Source organism: Cavia porcellus, unplaced genomic scaffold (genome assembly GCF_034190915.1).
Source record: "Cavia porcellus strain 051 isolate PalLab524CR breed Dunkin Hartley unplaced genomic scaffold, mCavPor4.1 scaffold_11, whole genome shotgun sequence".
NCBI classification, from domain to species: domain Eukaryota; kingdom Metazoa; phylum Chordata; class Mammalia; order Rodentia; family Caviidae; genus Cavia; species Cavia porcellus.
The window spans coordinates 72,382,514-72,389,296 of NW_026947494.1; the positions used below are offsets into that span (position 1 = coordinate 72,382,514).

A 6,783-nucleotide genomic window follows, 5' to 3' on the forward strand; every position below is an offset into this window, starting at 1 on the left:
TGCAGAAAGCAGGTAACACCAATGACAGGTTTGGAGAGACAAAGGGACCCTGTACATCAACTGCCTGGGGGTGTTCGGTTCCCAAGGCTGGCCTTAAGAAACATCCATAGTGTACTTATGCATTTCTTAGCCTTGGTGCCTGCGCTGCACAGAACAAATACAGTATTCTTGGGTAATGACTTTGCAAAGCTCCTGTCTTCATCCTGCACATAAATTCCCATTGCATCACCACAATGCCAGAAAAAATGGTAAAAAGTAGGGAAAGAAAAAAGGTGAACTGGCCCTAAGAAGTTATTTTCTTAATTTAAGTTAGAGATGTAATTCTTTACCATTTGTTTCTCTCTGCTAAAAGTTAAGTTCGTACTTGAGAAGAAAAAAAACAAAACAAAACAAAACAAAACAAAACCGTCCAGTTAGGTGGAGCTCCTCTGGGCTTAGATTAGGTTGATCCATTTCTAGTGCAAAAGACAGGAAAAGATTCAGACCACCAGTGTTTTTTTTTTTTTTTTCCCCAAGCAATGTGTGTCTAATATGTACATGACTATGACTCTCAGAGAAAAATGTCTGGCCAAGTAAATGCTTTAAAACGTTGAAACAGGAAGAGAAAACTTAAAGAAAAAGCAGAGTAAAGAGACAATTCACACAATGGGGGAAAAAATTGTTGCCAGCTACCCCCAGGACAGAGGATCAACATCTACAATATATAAAGAACTTAATAAAAATTAGACCTTCAAGATAAAAATCCCAATCAAAAAATGAGCATCTGAAAGGAACAGACACTTCTCAAATGAAAAAGTGCAAAAAGCTAACAAATACATGAAAAAAAAAATCTCTCAGTTTCACTGGCCATTTGAGAAATAAGCACTAAAACAATATTGAGATTTCATCTCATTCCAGAAAGAGGAGCCACCATCAAGAAACTAACCGACAGCAAACGCAGGTGAGACTGAAGACACAGGAACCCTCTCCACGGCTGGGGGCAGCGCAAACTGATGTAACCTGATAAAAAGCAGTATGGAGACGCCTCAAAAATCCAAACCAGAGGCTCCATTTGACTCAGCTTCAGCTCCTCCCGGTGTCTTCCCGAAGAGCTGAAGTCGTCACAGTTACAGGTGCAGGTCTGTGTTTGGAACAGGCACAATTTATGGCAGCTCAACCCTGAAAACAGCTTCCCACGAAGGCAAAAAGTGTACTCAACACAATGGGGGTGTTTCTCTGCCATAAAGAAGGATAAGTTACAGCATTTTCAGGTAGATGGATGCATCCGTGAGACCACAATCCTAAAGAAATGAATCAGACACACGAGTTTAAATAGTGCCTTCACTTGTGTGAAAATTCACGGCATAGAGAAGGAGCCCAATGCGGGGTAGATATTAGGAAGCAGGAAAATCTTTTTCAAACGGGAAGGGGAAAAAAGACAGGAAGGTGGAAAGGAAGAAAGAGGAAATAAAAAATGGGAAGAGGGGATATGGAAACAGGGAAGAAGGGCTGGGGGAAAAAGAAAAAGTGACCCAATTAAGCTGTGGTACGTACACATGCGCATTCCCATGATGAATGCAATCATCACACACTGAAAATGTACACTAATAAGAAAAGTAGGATGCGTCAGTGTGGCGAGAGTGTGTTTTAGGCAAGGACGAGCAATGTAATTGCTCAATTAATCCCTTCAATTCTGCTTAAATGTACCTGCACCCATCTATCAGCATCTTCCACAGCGCCACCTACCGCCACGCCAGTGTGTCTACAGCAGTTCCCGTTCTGCAAGGCCCGGGGAGTCAACCAAGGCAAAGCCTCTCCCTTTAGCTAAATTATTTAGGAAAGAAGATGACGTCACTGCAAGTCAGCTGGGAGGGGGATTAAAATGCTAGTAAACTGACAATCTCATTAGATATCAAAATCACAAACATAAACGTCTGGTCGCTGACACACAGCAAGTAAGTAATGTTAATTTTTCTTAGCTGGACTATAAATCCTACTGTGAAGATTTTAAAGCACAAGTAAGAATTACTTCTTCTGCTCTGTAAATATACAATAGGCAGGTTTATCTTTTGTCATCTTCTAACGTGGTGGGAGTGACCTAACTGCATTGTGAACAGGGGATTCTTTTCAACTGGAACAGGAAGCACCGAGATAAGGAGAGAAAGGGAGGTTTGGGGACAGATTCCCGGCCAGGTTTTCCTTCTACTCTGAACTAAGCATGGACAATCAGGCCTTAAAGACAATCAAGTCTCATCACAGAAGGCTCCAGAACAACAGACCTCAGGACTGTGGTCTTGTCTTACCTTACAGTTACCTACCGAAAATGTACCCAAATTAACCCTCACCAGGTGTTAAGAATACACAGAGCTCCTTGTCAGTCTTTAGCAAAACAACAACGCAACTCGATTCTCAATTCTAAATTAAAGCATAGACTTAAACCATGACTTAAGAGATCTGGGATTAAAACAACCATTTTCAAAACAGGAAAAAAAAACCATACTGATGGAAAATAAATGTTAAGATGACGCTATTGCTGTGTCCACCAAGGGCTGCCATTCAGTTAGTGACTTTGTGGTGTGCAATGCACACCGACACACACACTCAGTGTAACAGGGAAATAAATGGAATACTGTTATCAACCAGTTGCTGGCTGACCAGCAACCCGGCCTTATGTCGAAGTAACTATGCTTAACAAGCAGTTAACGCAAGTGCGTCCCAGAATAAGAGTAAATCGGGCATGGATTTTAAATAAACATCTTCCGCACCCAGCAAGGAAAGGAAGAAAATGGCAGTCACACTATTCATTCTGCAAAAATGCTGATTCTACTATCATACCCCTCTTTGCAAAAACAGATTAGCTGGCAGTCCTCACAACCACGCAATGTTGTCACAGATGTGGGCCAGATTTTGCACAGGACATAACTCGATCGTGAAGGGAGACGCACACTGCCTGCCTGTATCTAGGCAGGGAAGAAAGCCTGCTTTTTCATTCCCTTTTTTTAAATCAAAGCTTGCAGGGGTTAAAAACCCGGACACCAGGTGTTTTCTCTCCACTTTACAGGGTAATTCAAGCACACAGCAAAGTTATCTCTGCCGCCTTCCCTACCAGCCAGCTGGGGGTGGGGGTCACTGCCATTCGCACCGAGCCGCTCCCGTGCTAACAAAAGGAGGGCACCGGGCTGGGCAGAGCGGGCCCCGGGCTTCCCACAGCCCGCAGGCGCTCTGGGCCAAGTTGAGCGCTCCTGTGGGGGACGGGGCTCCCGTGGGTACGCAGGAGAATGGAACCCCATTTCCAACCCGCGTGCTTGAAGCACACAACTGAGGCCGGAGAAGAAGCTGGAGGAGGCAATAATCAAAAGCAAACTTCAGACCCCTCATCAGAACCTCCTTCATGGGGTAGCTCCGAGCCCGGGGTGAGCACTCACCCCAAAGTACGCCGCGCGGAGCCCGGAGCCCACGCGCGACCGCGCTCCCCGCCGACCGCTGCTCCGAGCTCTCCCGCGGGCCGGCACCCGGCCGGACCCCGCCTCCGCCCCAGCTCCGACCGCAGCGGGGTGCACCGGGGCAGAGCCGGGCGGTACCGCCGCGCCTCCCCGCTCCGGACGCCGCCGGCCCAGCTCCCCGCGCCCGAGCGGCCCAGCCCGGCGGCCCGGCCCGTGCCGCCCTGCAGGCTGCAGCCCGGACCCGCGCCCCGCACCCCGCGCCCAGGCCCGGTCCTACCTCGGCCCGCCGCGCGGCTCCGGGACGGCGAGGGGCGGGCTGCAGCGCCGCGGGGCCGGACCCAGGACGCGCCGAGGGCCGGCTGGCGGCGCGCGTCTCCGCGCCGAGTGGGGGCGGGGCGGGCCACGCGGGGCGGGCGGGGACGGAGCGGTCCGGCCCTGAGCACGCCCCCGCGCGCCCCGCCCCGTCTGACCCTCCCCGCCTCCCTGGCCACACCCCCTCCACCCCCACTGCGTACGCGCCCCCCACCGCCCAGCTCCTCCCCTGCACCCCGCCACCTGGGGGACTGGCTGCACCGTGGGGACCGACCCGCCGCTTGGCTCCGCGGTGCCAGACCAGACCCAGCAGCGCCGGTAACAGGCTGGTCCCCAGCTGATACCACCACCCGGTGCTGCCCCACTACAACCTCAAAGGAGATGCTCCCTCAATCCTGTGGGGCCAGGCTCCTGATTCAAAACTAAGTGAATAGGTCGGGGTGCGTCCTCTTCATTTCTTAATGTATTATTGCTTCATACATTGGTTGTTTTAAAAATGTGCTTAATAACTTGGTTTTCTTTGAGAAAGAAGAGTTGTTATCTTTAACTCAGTGCTGCAACCTTGAACTCTAAAACAAGAAATACATGTTTTTCAAAATGACCGAATTTGAATGAGGTAAAGATTCACAAAGTAATTGTTTCGTCTCAAAACATTCATGATTTTCTTAATTGTTATAACATTTGAAATACGATGTCTTCCATGCCATTTTCTCAGAAAGTGCGTCTGTAATACAGATTCTATATGTATTTAAATTGTGTTGTTTCATTCTGGTTCAAAAATAAATAAAACTCAGACTTCTAACAAATTCTGGACTGTTTGTCAGAATACCATCTGAAGTGCTGACATGACACTGTTTAACGTGAAGCTTTCCCCTGGCATCCTAATGTTTTCCTAGTGATCATAGCTGATGCCCAGATCTCCATTTACTGCACAAGTCTGTAACAGTGTGGTGAAGGTTTTGCTTGTTGTCATTCCATAGCAAATTCAACCAGCTTCCTTCCTTGGGAAGAGGATTTTCTTTTTGTTTTTGACATCTGTGTCCAAACTCCTTCCTTTTGGGAATTGTTTCTTCCCAGTAAGTATGGCCAGAGCAAACCTCCCTGCCACTTCAGGGCAGTGACCCAGTCCAGTCAGCTAAAGTACATCTCAGCTCCTGGCCGCAGAGTTGGAGAGGACCTTTGTCCTGAGCACTATCAGGTATCTCACACCTCTGTGTGTCTTCTGGCAGCTGGAGGCAGCCACACTGATACAGAGCCTGCCAGGAAAAACCCACCCTGAGCAACAGAGACTGAAGCATTCCTACTGACATCAGAGATGCTCTACAGGCATCTCTGAAAGTGGTCACATAATTTAAAATTTTGCTTTGAAAGTATTCACTTATAAAAACAAGCATTTAAAATCCACACTTTGAAAACTACTGTAACCAATGAGCTCCAGGTTTTTGATTATCTAAATCATTTCTTGATAATGAACTATATGTTAAGGAGGTCACTTAATGAGAAGCTCTAACTTTTAATAGGAGTAAGGGTCTCCTTTAGACTTTATTTTTGTCCAGGGAAGAATTAATATCCCAATGTTCCCCTCACCAAAACCAAAAACCAATAAAAGATGTGGTTAGAGAACTAGAGAGAAAACAATAAAATATCTAAACCAAACATCCTAATAAATGTTTTGTCTTATCAGTTATTCCAGTGAAAAATACTTGTATAATGTCCTGTGTTTGCTGATAGAGGACATTTCTTCCTTTCCAGACAGAATTTCAAGGTCTGCTACAGGCCTTCAGGGACGGTGAAGTTACTTTTCTGTGCAGGAGTTTTCTTGTATCCAGTCTTGTTCAAATGTGGGCAGTTGGCCTGTGCTTGGAATTCTTTTGTTTGAAGGAAACTTTTGTCTCTAAAAGTATATAACTATATTTAATTAGGGCTCAAATAAATATCCATTCACTAGCTAGTGTGCTATGTTACCTGTAGAAGCAATCACTCCCTTCAGGAAAAGGGACGTTTTCAATAAGGCCAAGAGATCAGAGAACTTCTAAGTAGCAGGGCTGGTCCACTGCTGGACACAGTCGCTGGACACAGTCTCTCCACCCTTGGCAGCGGCCCCTGAGGGTTATGCAGTGTTACCTGTTTCACAGCTTGTTTGTTTTTTGGTGGCGAACTCACTACCACGCGCTTGCAAAGCAGGCACTTATGCCGCTAAGCTAAATCCCCAGCCCAGTATGTCTACCTTTTGAACAAGAAGTTTGGGCTCACGGAAGGTGAGTGATATAACCAAGATCACAGAGTTGATAACTGGGGGATTTAAAGGCTCATCAATATGACCCCATCTCACACACACACACACACACACATCTTGAATTCAAAACCAAATTTGCCAGAGAGCCATGGACATCATCCATCTAATGAAGAGGCTATCTAAACTTAAATAAATTAGATGTTAGGGCATTTAATTTGACTTTAACTTTATGGAATTAGATTTTTTAGTTTTAAATGTAGATTAATTAAAATTCTGTCATCTCACTAGCCGTCTTTCAAGTGCACAATAGTAATTTGTAGTTGATGGTTGCCTTGCTAGATGGCTGAAATTTTAAAAAATTCCATTGTTGTGCAAAGTTCTTTTAGAGAGCAAGGATGCTTTACATGACTGTCTGTATCATCAATTAAAGCCGTGTAGTGTGTGATGGAATTTTCCAAGTGAATTATTCCAAGACCATTTATGTTAACTGTTGTGATGAAATTCTTACTGAAAAGTATAGTACCGTTCTATGCCTGCCTTAATCAAAAGGATGGCACGCAGGGCAGGGAGCCGCTCCCCACGTGTCCAGTGTCACTCTGTTGGTGCCTCTGTGTCACCCTGGCGTGTCTTCCCTGCCCATCTCCAGGTCCTGCTTCTCACAACAAACTCATCTGCCATGGGCCAGCAAAGGTGTTTGTCCATGTGCCCCTCTATGGATTAAATTTCTAATTCCCTGTCTCCAAATACAGTAGTCTCCTGGTGTCTATGGGAGATTGCTCTAAGGCCATCCATAGTTACCAAAAACACAGATGC

The 6,783-nt window shown here is 46.4% G+C and overlaps 1 protein-coding gene across 4 annotated transcripts in view; it reads right to left on the reverse strand.

The window, feature by feature from the left end:
- Fam110b (family with sequence similarity 110 member B) overlaps positions 1 to 3,843 on the reverse strand; it is a 137,682-nt gene extending 133,839 nt beyond the window's left edge. The window contains exon 1 of one of the 4 annotated variants that reach the window (XM_063258474.1): positions 3,700 to 3,843. The gene's annotated coding sequence lies outside the window, so the exon portion shown is untranslated. Of the gene's footprint in view, positions 1 to 3,404; positions 3,543 to 3,699 lie in introns of those variants that run through there. The other 3 variants (XM_063258475.1, XM_013148469.3, XM_063258476.1) reach the window with 3 other exon arrangements.
- Positions 3,844 to 6,783: the final 2,940 nt, after the last annotated feature.